Source organism: Micromys minutus (genome assembly GCF_963924665.1).
Source record: "Micromys minutus genome assembly, contig: SCAFFOLD_215, whole genome shotgun sequence".
Taxonomy (NCBI): Eukaryota; Metazoa; Chordata; class Mammalia; order Rodentia; family Muridae; genus Micromys; species Micromys minutus.
In genome coordinates this window covers 551,877-565,950 of record NW_027667754.1, presented here as the reverse complement: position 1 = coordinate 565,950, position 14,074 = coordinate 551,877, and the positions used below count along the sequence as shown (strand labels likewise).

Here is a 14,074-nt window from a genome sequence, read left to right as displayed (position 1 = left end):
CCTTAAGTAGGCGTTTCTCCATCACCAGAAAAGACAACAGAGACATAGTTCTCCACTGTGGAAACTGCAGTGTCTTTGCCACCACCCAACATGTAGGGGTATACCCACGAGGCATTCAGCCTCTCCAAGTTTAGCAAATGGATGTCACCCATGTTCTCTCCTTCAGAAAATTAAAATATGTATATGTGTCCATTGATACCAGTTCAGGAGTCATTTTTGCTTCTCCTTTATAGGGAGAAAAGGCTTCTCATGTTATTACTCATTGTCTTGAAGCATGGAGTGCATGGGGCATACCTAAAGTGTTAAAAACAGATAATGGTCCTGCCTATACTTCAGCAAATTTCAAGCAATTTTGCCATCACATGGGCGTTTCACTCCTGACAGGTTTGCCTTATAATCCTCAGGGTCAAGGCATCATTGAAAGAGCTCATTGCACCCTGAGGTATATTTAAACAAACAAAAAGGGGGAAATGAAGAGGTGCCCCCTACACCCAAAATAGCCATTTCTACTCTACTTCTTACCTTAAATTTTTAAAATTTGGATGCTCATGGCCATTCAGCTGCCGAGCGCCATGGACAATGGCCTGTTCCACCTAAAGAGTTAGTAAAATGGAAAGATGTCCTCACTGGAGATTGCAAAGGCCTGGATCCTATTTTAATACGATCCAGGGGAGCTATTTGTGTGTTTCCACAGGAAGAAGAAAGCCCAATTTGGATCCCAGAACGTCTAACACGTCGAGTGCTACCAGAACAAAATGCTGTTCTACATGCTTTTGATGAGCCTGTCCTGCATGACGATTCAAGCAGAACCGAGTTGGGAGATTCTGTTGGTGTTTCCAAAACCAATGCACATTCGCCATTATGCAAAACTATTTCCTTTTTGTTTGGCACCAATAAAACCTTTGATGTACCTTACTTGCCCTAAGACACCGAGATAGCAGGGTTAGTGGAAAATAGAAATTTTGCCTTATTAGCTAGTTTTTGGCATGCTTTTGTGCGGACGGACTGTGTTTCTGCTCTAGATGGTGTGCAAACTCCGTACTCAACAACAAAGTGACAAAGTGGTCATAGCACAAGCTCTTGCTGAACTCGAAATGGGCACCTCTCCCTCTGTTTGGCTTAGTATGCTTAAGGAGAAGTGATGGGTCTGTGTCTGGATAGCCCTTGCACCCTGAGACTTTGAGACATTGCACCAGGAATGGGTGTCCTACACATAGGCAGCCTTTGCACCCTGCAGGGCTCGTTCCCATTGTACGCAGGAGGGTGCTTTACCCAAAATTATTGCTGATCATTGTCTTGAACGCTAAAGGTCCAACAACAGCCTGATGGTTGATCGGCCATGTTTTATTTAAAAGAAAGAAATGTTGGAAGCCATTTGTGCCTCTCCAATAGATGGCGCCGGCTTTCTGCTGATGTTTCAGCAAACAGAGCTGTTGTGCTCATATACCATGAATGTCACAGCCCGCTCTTGGGGTATGCTAATGAGATACTGGAGGGCGCGCCAATCAGGAAGCGGCATGTGTCTCCTGGGCATATTTAAGCAGTGCACATTTCTTCCTCGGCAGTTCCCTGCTCAAGAGTGCTGTACAATAATGGTTGTTTGCAGAAGAATCCTGTTGCCGTGTGTCATTCTTGCTGGCAAAACGTAGGGCAGGCGACACTGCATCACTGCCAAATGCAGAGAGGTCCCAGGGTTTAAAAGAGGGTGACTAGCAGCAGAGACCAAAGGGTACAAGGGTTGACCCAGGAGTGAGCCAGATAGTCACTGTAAAGAAGTGTATCCCAGGAGGAAGCACACCTTGGAGGAATCTTGGAAGATGCTGTAGATGTATCTTTGGACTAATCTGGGTAAAGCTGGTGCACAGGTCGAACAAAAGGAACGTGAGGGTCAAGGGGAACTTGGTCGGTAGGGCAGAGAAAAGGTGTTCCTGGGATTGGGGATGCCAGGGTAGCTGTTTTCTGCCCAGTTGCTTTAGGTCTGTAATCTTGTTTTTTGGTGTAAGGGTTGGTCTGGGACAGCAGAGTGGTGCATGAAGACCGCTGTAATGTGGAAAGTTTAAGATTTGTCATAGAAGAGTCTTCATCAGTATTGGGTATGGGATCGGATGACAGCAGGTTCTCTTCATTGCCCTCTGAGTATCCTCTTTACCATCACCAGGAACGACTGTTCCAAGAGCTATTTCCTCCTTGCTCTTCTCTCTGCTTTCATATACATTGCAGATCACATGTAGGGGTGAAGGAAGGAGAAAGCATGCTCATGATGGAGGCAGCAGGAGCAGGGGAAGAGGAATTTCCTCGGTGCATGGGTGCTGGTGACTCTCACATTAACTGTTGCCTGTTTCTGAGCCCAACTCTGGTTCTGTCCACTTGCGGTTTGCTCAAACCAGGCTGGTAGGAGGGTGCTGTCTGTACAGGAAGGTCAGGTGGTAGAGCCAGCCCCTCCAAAGCAACTTTCTGCATTCTAGCTGACTCATCTGGGCTGAGACAGGACTCATGGGCTTGCACATGCCTTGGAATGGATATCCAAGTAGTTGCTGGGGTCCTGATTGGTGATGATATCCCTGGATGAAGGTAGTCTGTTGAGGCTGCTTGAGTTTGAAACACGTGTAGGATGTTTTGGGAGACAGACTGGCCCGGAATCTCAGCAGGGGCTAACAAGTGACTGACTTTGGGCTGGGTAGGCAAAGTCTCACTTGCCTTTGCTAGTTTGTTGAATGCAGTCGTATCACCATCTTTCTTCAGCTGTTGATTGCTAATCACAGCATTCAGAGTCTCCTAAATGTTCTGCCATGAAGGGAGTTGAATTCTTCATATTCTGTTCCACCTTCAAGCCTTTCAGCCCAGCTTCTACCTCTTCCACTGAAAGTAAAATCCCTGAATGTGAGCTCTTTTTAAGTTTTTCTTCATTTGTAGAAAGGCTAGAAAGAAGAGGTTTAAAATCCACTTTGGCTTTCTGTAGCATTCTGTTTTTAATGTTGTTTTTTAAAAAATTTAACTTTATGTCTATGAGTACACTGTAGCTGTCTTCAGACACTAGAAGAAGGCAGTGCATCCCATTACTAATGGTTTTGAGACACCATGTGGTTTCTGGGAATTGAACTCAGGACCTCTCGAGGAGCAGTCAGAGTTCTCTTAACCACTGAACCATTCCTCCAGCACTTCTGTAGCATTTCTAAAATGTCTATTTTATTTTTAGCATGGTCTTCTGATGGCATGGGAGCAAAATAAGTCCCTGAGTTCTGTCCAGGAGAGAAGACAGCTTGCTCTAAACCTACCAGCCTCTCAAGTTCTTCAAGGGGTGTTGGTCCAAGGCTGCTGGATTTTTTTCTCTGACCAGCTTGGGTTAGAGACCCACCTACTGAAGTGGCTGGCAGAGACTGTTCCTTCTCTCAGAACATCTATCATTGAAGCCATGCATGGCACCTTATCAAGGTTAACAAATTTATTATAATCAAATTCTCCTGGAGACTGCTCAGGTAGGATTACATCCCTTGGAACTTCCAGGTCAGCAGGGGGCTCCTGGGCCAGAATGACTTCCACTTAATCCTCTTCAGCCACCCCTCCATTGCACTCCACTATGCCTTTTTTCACAGAGGCAGTCCATTGTTCTTTTAGTCCTTTGTGATCCTCCTCTACAATCTTATCATCAAAGCCAGTCAAATCTATGGTTTTATACTGACAGCTGAAAACCATTCTGGTTCTTTCTCAGTGTACGAATGATTTCTTCTGTGCTCACCAAAGACACGCTTACTATCTCTAAACTCCCTTCTGAAACACTTGTCCTTGTCTCGGTCTCTCAAGTCTTGCAGGTCCTTACCACTAAGATGCTGATCCTTCTCAAAGATGTAGCAGAAATTATCCTTGTCAACCCTTCGTCCACCAAGGAGACGAAGCTCAGCACTGTCTTTCTCCAATGGACTGCCAGAGTGTTGGGAGCCAACAGCAGTTGTCACATGGCAGCCACCTGCAAAGCTTTATCTCTGTGGGCTGAGAACAACATCTAAGTCATCTTCTTTCTCTCTCTCTCTCTCTCCCCCTCCCTCCTTCCCCCCCTCTGTCTCCTGAATCTGCTATTCTTCTCAGAAGGAGAGGTTGATCTGATTCTGGCTCTTCAGGCTTTCCCGCTGTTGAGCTTTGCCCTAAAGCTGGGTCCCAGACACCATCACTGACATATTTTCAGAGGCATGGTAGCTTCTGTTTAGAGGATGAATGGTCTTTTATATCCAAGAGTCCCTCTTTTGTATAGCAATGGGGGGAATTTGGAGGGGTACAGTTTCTTCAGGTCAAGGAAGGCATCTCTATTTTCTGTTTCATCCCCAATTCTCTTTTTCCTTGGTGGTGGTGAAGTTTCCTGGAGTACAGGTAGGACTGGTTGGGCTGTGGGTCCAGTAATTCAGGCTGCTACAAAGTGCCTGTCACTGGTCAGTGGATGGCACCAACTGCCTCTTATTATCCTCCTGTAAGGGACTGGGGAACCGGAAAGAGTTCACCTCTCAGCAGGCCACACTTGTGGCCATGTGAGGGGCCTCCACGGGGAGAGAGTGCCAGTGCGGGCCTCCTCTGGGAAACCCAGGTCCCCTCACCCAGATCCAGGACTACAGGCTCTTTCAGAAGAAGGGCAGGGACAGTACTCATGGAGGTGACAGACCTCAGGAAGCAGGGAGAAGGTCCACAGGTAGGCTGCCTAGAGCTGGCATCTGCTGTCTGCCTTCTGCCCGTGCGCCTCCTGCCTCTGCTGCCCCCTGCGTGCACCCTGCCACCTGATCTGCCACCTGCTCCCTGACCTCACAGGCAGGCCTGGCCCTGCGCTGGCCACGCTTTTGCTCTGAGTGGGCGGGGCCGGCTCTGCACCTGCTCCATGCTGTCCCTGGCTTGGGCTTGGCGGGGAATCCCCCCCACACAGGCTGGCTCTCCTTAGACACAGTAACCTGCTCTGTACAAAGTTCTTAATTGTTTACAAAAGAGCACAAGTGATTGTCTAAGATTTTACCGTTTTTCTTGGGTCAGGTGTAACAGAATTACCATTCTTTTAGTCGGCTATCTCACACTGACAGGACGTTGCCCAGGGAAATGCTGTCCAGGGCTACTTGTGCTGGACACTTGGAAGTTTATCTGAAGCTCTCCATCCAGGAACTGAGTCTACTAGAGTGCACTCGTCTTACTGATTAGCCTAGTTATTTGCCATTTTTCCTGAATTACTCTGTTTTCTTCTCTGTGTCTTTTAGGTCAGTGTGTACCACTTTGTGTAAATGATCTTGTAACTTTACACTGTTGTATGGTAACTAATGCATATTTGTTCAGTTTTTAAAGAGTAGGATTCGCTTTGAAGATTAATTTCTGTGTTGTCTCAAGTTTAAAAATACAACTTTTCAAAGTTAATGTGCTTAAATATATAAGTTCATTCCCTTAACCCCAACTGAAAACTAACATTCAAAATGAGGGGTGGGGTGGGTCACTGTTTTTAACAATCAATCACTGCTAATAAATTCCAATGCCTACATATTCCTATAAAGTCAAACATACAGTCTTCAATGGCTTTTGAAGTGGAAAGACAAAAGCCTTTAATATGGGTTTGGATTTTGTCTCTCTCTGCTGGTTGTATGACCTTGACTAAGCTTTTCTTTTATATATATTTTTGATTTATACAAGAGACTAAATCAAGCACATAAAAATACTCCTTATAATTTCATATGCAAATCACTCTGTAAATATAAATACACAAAATGGTGCTTTCCTTAGTGAATATTTAGTGTTCAAATTTGAGCTACTCCTATGACACACCCATTCTTATTCAGACCCTCAAGCAGATTGTTTCTATTCCAGCCGGGCGAAAATCTGTTTCCAGGTGATGAACAAAAGAAAATGTTATTTGACACAGTGGATATCTGTGCCAAGTGGGAGGGAGGTGAGCAATTGGAAGAGGGACAACTGAGGAAGGGAGGGAGTGAGATTCTCCAGGGTATGGGAGAATATAGGAATGTGCCTCTGAGTGTAGGCATTCTTTATTTTTACAGAGTATGTTATTGGAGTTCCTACAACACCCCTTCTTTAATTCATCTTTAACATTTCTCTGTTCCATTAACCTTAGCATCTCATATAATCATATATCTTTGTTTGCCCAAGTACAGGAGTAATGCCATCTCTACCTGAACCAGAGCAAGCTGTTGAACTACTGCAAGTCAAAGGACATTCATTGTTCTAGTTGCCTACTGTGTTCTTGGTTCTCAACCATCTAAGCAATGGTAAGAAGGACAGTAGAGAATTTACTTCAATCACTAGTATTGGCGAAATCTTTTCAGTACTATAAACTCGATTTTCAGAAGCTCATTTCGAACTTGCACAGAGATGATAGAACTTGCATTTTCTAGGAGATCTCAGTGGTGGAAATATTGCTTGTTCTTTGATGACCCCTGATTTTGAGTAGGCACCATATGAGTTCAGAAGCCTCATAAAGTTTTTCAACGTTTGAAACTAAAGATTTCTGCCTTCTCTTCCAGGGTATATCCAAGTACCCCAGTTTTTTTGAATGATCCAGTTCTTTGTGACATGGCAAAAAAACATCATCGAAGCCCAACTCAGATTGCCCTTCACTACCATCTTTAATGTGGAATTGTGGTTCTTGCCCAGAGTTACAAAGAAAATGAGATAAAAGAGAACTTACAGGTGAGCAGGGAGGCTGTGGACATCTGGGCTTCTATACACTATCTCACTGTCTCACCACTATTTTCTTCTTTGAAATCTCTCAGGGCTTTTATGTTTTCTGAGTCAATCTCTCTAGCATTTCCTAAACATGTGAAATTTCATTCACATTCAGAAGTGAATGAATGAAACACAAAAATCAAGTTAACTTGATAGAATTAGATTTAGAGTCCACAGAGATTTAGGATACAACATTAAGTCAGACATGCACTGCACTGTGAACAGATCCTTTACAATGGATCTCCTCATTGTTTGCTGGAATGAGAATGTAAGTCTGGATAGTTACTTTGATATGATAATCATTGTTACTTTATTTTGTACTTGGCCTGCATAGTTACATATTTTAGTTTGTTTTATTTTTGCCTATTAATTTAAGTTTATGTGTATAAATATTTTGGCTGCACATATGTCTGTGTACATGTGCATGCCTGGTGCTGGCAGAAGCCAGAAAATAGTATCATATGCCCTAGATCTAGAGTTGTGGATGGTGGTGAGCTGTCCTGTAGGTACTGAGAATTGAACTTGCCCAGAAAAAGCAGCTAGTACTCTTAGCTACTGAGCCATCTCTCCAGGTCTGCGCTCATACATTTTACACTTGATCTTAGCCAATAGGCTGAGAAGTGATGTGCTCACACATTTTAATCTAAATATTTTTATTTCAAGTAGCTTCACTGGCTAAATGCATATTCTTTTCTTGAAGCCTTGCCTGTGCAGATGATCTTTTATTTTCAACAACAAGATCTTTGTTGTACTGTTACCTAAAGTAGTTGCAAAATGAATGAGTCCCAACATAGAGCTTTAACACAAAGTCTTATTTGGGTTATTAGTCTATGATTTAAAATTCTTCTTCAGTTTGGCCTGAACTCTGAGTCATCTCTAGCCTGAGTTCACTCAAATGTGTTCATGGAACTGTTGCATATGTTTGCAAAATGATGAGGTCCACCGTGAAGTCCAGGATTCAGTTTGTCTCTTAACTGATGTTCTTCAGCTTAAAAAAGTTTTCATTCACTAGCCCATTGGCATAGGCTTTAGCTTCTCATGTTTTCCTTTTCACAGCACTGAATAGAAATCTGCAAAGACTTTAAAATTTTGTAGTCCAGTTCCTCATGAATGGTCAGCAGCAGCTGTGAATGGAAGTCCAGGTGTCTCACAGTTGTTTAGTCCCACAAGGCAAGCAAGTGAAGAAGAGAGTTAACTACGCTTTTCATTCATACTTTGAAGACATCATTTTCCAGTTTTGGGTGGCTGACTAATAAATTAGTTCTTCAGTGAAAAATGTTTAATAAGACTGTGAATCTACAGGTACTATGTTTTTTTCCGTGTCATACTCTTGTAGCTGTGTACTGACCAGGGCCTGGTATGCTAGAGAGAATATCACGAGAAGAAAACAAGTCAAGGGGGACCTAAGGAACCTGCTCCTGAAGGCTGGTGTGATTCTTAGTGTTTTATTACAATATAAGGGACTGTCTATCATAGTGTAAACAGCGCTTGGTTATTCTCAGCTCTAGGGGACAGAGTCAGGAGGATCTCTGATCTACACAGTGAGGTGCCAACCAGTTAGGGGTTGTTTAGTTAGACCCATCATAAATGAAGACCAAAATAAATCATAGGATAAGTTAAACAGGATATCGAACCACAAACAACCAAAAACACTTTTTACTTCTTTTTTAGTAACAACAGTGCCAACTGGAACATTAATGTGGATATTAATAGATATTTTAGAAATTAATATTCTTTGAACAGAGCTTGAGAGCATGAGAAGAGTGATAATTGAGAGAGAAGTGCAGGTTCTTTAAGTACCTCATCTCCTTGTAAACTGTGCTCAGATGCAAGTGTTAAGTTCTAGTGTTATCCTCCTTAGACTGTTTGATTATTGTCCTCGCAGGTGTCCTTATTTTGCTTGCTGTTCCTCATATAACAAATCAGAATAATCTTTTGAGAAAGAACTTGGTTTGAACCTTTTGTTCTCAACATCCTCAAATGGCTCTGGATTGCATGCAGAACTGAATCAAACCTCCTTCTCCCTGCCGTCAGAGCAGCTGCCAACTTAACCTTAGCCTTTCCCATGACTCTCACTACTGGGCTTCAGGATCCAACCCAGACAGATGTGCTGGACACCTCTTCTGATTGATGGTAGTTGTTCTTCTATTACTGTTCTTTAATTGAGAGAATTTCTCCTGGTTCCTAAAATAGAAGCAGGTCTCTCTATTCCTGTTGTTTGACTCTTTTATTTGGTATTAAGTTAAATATTTTTCCTTTACTCTTTTGTGTTTATTATGATACACTTTTTACTTGTCAATTATTCCCATTCGACTTTTTGGCTCTTTCTAACTACAGGGTAGAGATTATATTAGCTTTATTCATAATTTTATCTCTAGTACTTAGAACTGTGCCTGGAACCTTATAAACTCTTTGTATAAATTGTCAACTAAGTGAATACTGTAGTTAATTTGAACATTTGATTTCTTCAGTCCAGGTCCTGCCTGCTACTGTTTGCTGTTTGCACGATTCTGGACTTGTCAGTGATTTCTGGTGCTTCATTTCATTCAACTGTATGTGATGACTATAGTATTACCCACTTCATAGCATTACAGTGGTTAATTGAGTTAATGCATGCTAAAGAACATAGGTCTGAGTTTTCTATGTTTGCTTAGAGGCCAGAGGTCTGTTCGATGTCTTCTAGTTGCTTTTTTCTTTAGTTCTTGTGTCGAAATTTCTCACTGAACATGGAGCTTGCCATTTTGGCTGGACTGGATGACTCCTAGAATCTGTCTCTTTTGAGTCAAAGTGTTGGAGTTAGAGAGGAAGGTTTAGCACTGCACAGATCTTATGTGGATACGGATCTGAACCTAGGTCCTCATGCTTGGGGAGGAGGCACTTTACCTACTGAGCATCTGCCTGATCCTTACCAACCAACCAACAAACAAAGCAAACTGTAAAAATTATGTTTTTCCTTCTTTCTTCCTTTCTTGTAGAGGCAGAGTTTTTCTTTGAATCCCCAGATTTTTCTGAGTAGCCCATAGATCAGTTTGGTTTCAAAGTCAAGTGGTCTGCCTACCTACCTCTATCCAGAGTGCTGAGATTAAAGGTGTGTTGCCATTGCTCATCTTCTTACAACATTTTGATTTGTCATTAGATCAAAAAGTAATTTGTTCTTATTTGGTTTTTTTTTTTTTTTTTTGAGTGAAATTTTGTTGTCTATCAAAATTTATTTGACTTTAGAAGTAGTTTGTCTGTGTGTCTAGAATAAAATAAAAATAAATTGCTGAGAATGAGAAAGCCACCTGAATGGCTTTCCTAGGTTTTGCTTTGATGCTCTACTGAAAATATGATTGTGATAATGAAAGAACTTACTGGGGCTTTTTGCTATATTTCAGGGCCGTCTATTTTTTGAAGTGTTCAGGAAGGAGAGTCATCTTGTTATCTTTAGTGTGATGTTTTCTACCATTTTGTACAAGGAGTTTTTTTTCTATATGTTGCATTTTACTTCTCAAGTTGGAGCACAAAGCAACCTAGAAATATTCAACATAGGCGTTTTTGCTTTCTTTTTCTGAATCTGTTGTTTCTTCCTTTATCATTTATGAAAATGAAACCATATCTTTGTAATAATAAAAACTGTGAAGTAATGAGTCGAGTTATTCTCACAATCTTAAGACTCTGTTTATGGTAATTATATTTTGGTAATACTAGGTATTTTTACTTAGCATTTGTCCTTAACAAAATGGCTTTTTGTAATTCCTCTTAAATCTTCATCTCAACTTTAAGTCATAAGATTCTAAGCCTTGTGCCTGACACTTAAAAATGAACATGAAACACTGCTTGTGTTTTTAACATTTATTCCAAAATTTAATCATTATTGGTAAATTACTCCATATGGACTACATTCAAGGACACTTTGCTAAGTGATTTTGCATTTAATATTTACAAGCACCACTTAAATTTGACACACTGAGAAAGAAACATATTTGTAGAGATAATAGTATTTGGTTAGGTCACATGGTACATAAGGAACAGTGATTTTTACTTACTTCCCTTAGATTCATGACCCAGGTCCTAGCTCTTCTGTGAGCTACATTTTAAAAGGACAAAGATTTCCATTTTTTGCCTTATGTTTTTACATGTATATTCCTCCAAATTACTGGCTGTTTTTCATCATTTGTGTCTAAAAAGATGTTGTCTGAGTCCTGAAAGCTGTAGTCACTGCTGTTTTCAGGATGCTGGGATTTGGACTGCAGGCCTCATGATTGCATAGCAAGTTTGTTTTACCCTGGGGACTGTCTGTCTGGTCACCAGAACTGTAGCTTATAAAGAGTTTAGTATAGATTTAAACATGAATATTAAAGGAGGAGAAACACACTTGCAAGCATGACAGACGTGAGAGGAGGAGAGGTAGATGTGAGAAAGGGAGCTAAGTAAACCAAAGACAAAAGTGGGTCTGGGCCAAAAAGTGATGATGTGAAAAAAAATATACATTTACACTAATTTACTCTGTATGTGTGTGTGTATGTATTAGTGTGTATATATCGAAGTTAGAGGACAGTGAGTAGGGAGGTCATACTCCTACCACATATGTTCTGTTGATAAAACTTAGATACTAATTTTTGATGGCAAGTGCTTTAACGAACTTTAAAAAAATTACGTTTATTAGTTTTGTGTGTGGGGGTGGAGTTGTATATATGTATGTTGTAAAAATTATTTTATCTCAACTTGGGATTTCAAACCTGCCTTTGACCATTTACTTTCAAGATAAAAGACACACACAACCTTCATATTTACAATAAGCCTTAATTAGCACAAGAGCTGGACAGATATTGATCCTCTGACTATTATGTCTATTTCCCAGCCAATAATCTCACTATATAATTTCCGTTGTTTTGTCTGAGCTGCTCTTAACTCCAATTAACCAGTCCACATGGTTATTATTTCATGAATAACATAACCTACAGTGGCATCCTCCTCCCTTCATCTTCCTCCCCCCTTGTGGTTCTTCTCTGATGCTGGAAGTCACAGCTAAGAGATAGACTGCTGACAGATGTCTCAGTCTGCAGGAGGTTTGGGTCACTTTGAACCAAGATATGCTATTATTAGGGAAACAGCAGCTGGCAAGAACTAGAAACTGCACGTTTTTATTTTGTTTCACCTTTAAAAGTTGAATCTCTGAATAAACTGTGCATTGGCTGGCTGGGCTGTGTACACCCCATGTCCAGGTTCATGGGAACCTCACTTGGGTCCTCATTATACCAGATTTTAGCCGTGAATTAGTTAAACTGCTTTGGCTTCTGTAGTGCAGTCATGGTACCCACCCAGGACCTGTGGATTTGCGAGTGAAACTCACATGTGCTCTCACTTGCCCGAGCTCGAATACGCACCAACTAATTCTAATATGTCTTGATTAAGCTCAATGGCTGGACAATTCTTATCCTCCCAACAGCCAGCATACATTTCCCTCTGGTATCCCTGGTCAAACACCTTTTAAATCTGTATTATCTTCTGCGAAAACCCCCACTCCTCCAATAGGGTCCTCTTCACTTCGACCTACATTGTAGGATGCTCTCTTTTCTACAGCTCCTGAATCCAGTTCTTCTAACTCCGGGTCATGGTGATTCTCTTTTTCCTACACTCTCTCCCAGTCCCTTTCCCCGTCTTTCTGTCTTTCTGCCAGCCATTGGGCCATTGGCTGCAAGGCAACTCTTATCAGTTGAAGCCCTCAGGAACCCTCAGATCTGGAAGCATGGCTTTCTGGGAGCCAAAATAAGACAATTTACAACACTAGGCATTTACACTTTACAAATTCATTCTTGATATTTAATAAGCAATTTTCTTTAAAAATATAGGAATTTGATTCTCAGTACTAGAAGGGAAAAAAATAAAGATATGGCAGATATTTTGCCTGTGGTCTTTGTTCTATGTTACTGGCCAGAACTTAGTCACATGCATATTGTTGAATTAAGCAGCACCTAGGAAATATAATTTACAGTTGCCAACTCTGTACCCTATTAAAGATGTAGGAAATGTGAAGAAAAGAAAAAATAACAGGACACACAGTCTCAGTATCAGGCCTGTGGGTTTGTACTCCATTTATTTAACCATTCCTGAGTGCCAAACATGCCTTTGTAAATTGCTTTTGTGTAATTTTTATAAATTGCTTTTGTAAATTACACTCCTCAAAAAGTGTAAGTTTCCTATCCTAATCTGAGTGTCTGTTTGACTGAGCTGTAACACATGGAAAAGAGTTTTCTCTCCAGGACCCTTCATCAGAATCTTTTTTCACTGTACTTTGGACTGGCCTGTAAGTCAGGCTCATGTCATCAGCAAAGCTTCCTGCTGCTGCGTCTGCCACTGGCATAGGTGCTGCCATAGTAGCAGATGAGACCCAAAACCCTGGCTACCAGTCTTATATTATCCACCCAAACCTTCCTGTTTCCCTTATAAGAGCGGTTAGAACTTTGTCCATTTCCTTCCAGACCAGAGACCCGGGAACCAATTCGACACATTTTCACGGAGAACCACATCTAGCTTGAGTTTGGGTATATCCTCATTAGTGGACTTAGATAATGTAATGCTGCTGTAATGCTTTAGATTTCTACCATGCTCTTCCCCACAGTAGAAGTATGTTCTCACCTATTTTCTCTCTTGGGAGATGAAAGCAGAAGATCAGGAACTCTTGGATATCTGGGTTACAAAGACTCTGACTCAAGGAAACCAAGGGCTAAAGATTTAGCTAAGTTGTAGAGCACTTGCCTACGGTACACATGACCCTGGATTCAATACTTAGACTCTCTCCGACACCCTGAACCCTTGTGGCTATTCATTTGGGATGAGGCATCTTCTTGGGGTTTTGTATGATTGGTAACTGACAGCTTGTTTTCATGATCCATACATCACATCTGTCTTAATTAGATTACTTTTTTATTAATGATAAAATTTGTTTTTAGTAGTTTATATTTAATCTCTTATGGAATATATGATTTCACAATTTTCTTCCATTTTGTAGGTTATCTTTTCGCTACTATGTGATTTGATGCAGTTTTAACTTAAATTTTTCGTGTGTATGAGTGTTGTGGATTGGTTGTAATACTGTTTGTGTTAATTTGTCTCCTAAAATCACATGGGAACTGCACACCTGCCTGTAAGTCTCTTAGATTCTCTAACCCTAGTTGGCTCTAATTGGTAAATAAAGTTGTTAGCATCTAATGGCTGGACAGGGAAACAGAGGGAGGATTTTAGGTTTTCCAGGCAAGAGAACCACAGGAGAAGGGAATCAACATTGCCAGGGAAAGAGAAGGTCCTGGCCTGTGAAGTGTAGGACAGAGAGGCAGAGATGCACCAAACATGTAAGAGTCCGAAAGCATGGTGCAGGAGGGCTGCAGGCCTG

At 41.3% G+C, this 14,074-nt stretch overlaps 1 pseudogene across 1 annotated transcript; it reads right to left on the bottom strand.

Moving 5' to 3' along the window:
* Positions 1-1,573: 1,573 nt before the first annotated feature.
* LOC308416126 (eukaryotic translation initiation factor 4E transporter-like) lies at positions 1,574-13,193 on the bottom strand (annotated as a pseudogene). Its single transcript has 3 exons — positions 13,113-13,193; positions 3,162-4,351; positions 1,574-2,953 (listed from the first exon to the last, which is right to left on the bottom strand). The product of its transcript is annotated as a eukaryotic translation initiation factor 4E transporter-like (transcript).
* Positions 13,194-14,074: the final 881 nt, after the last annotated feature.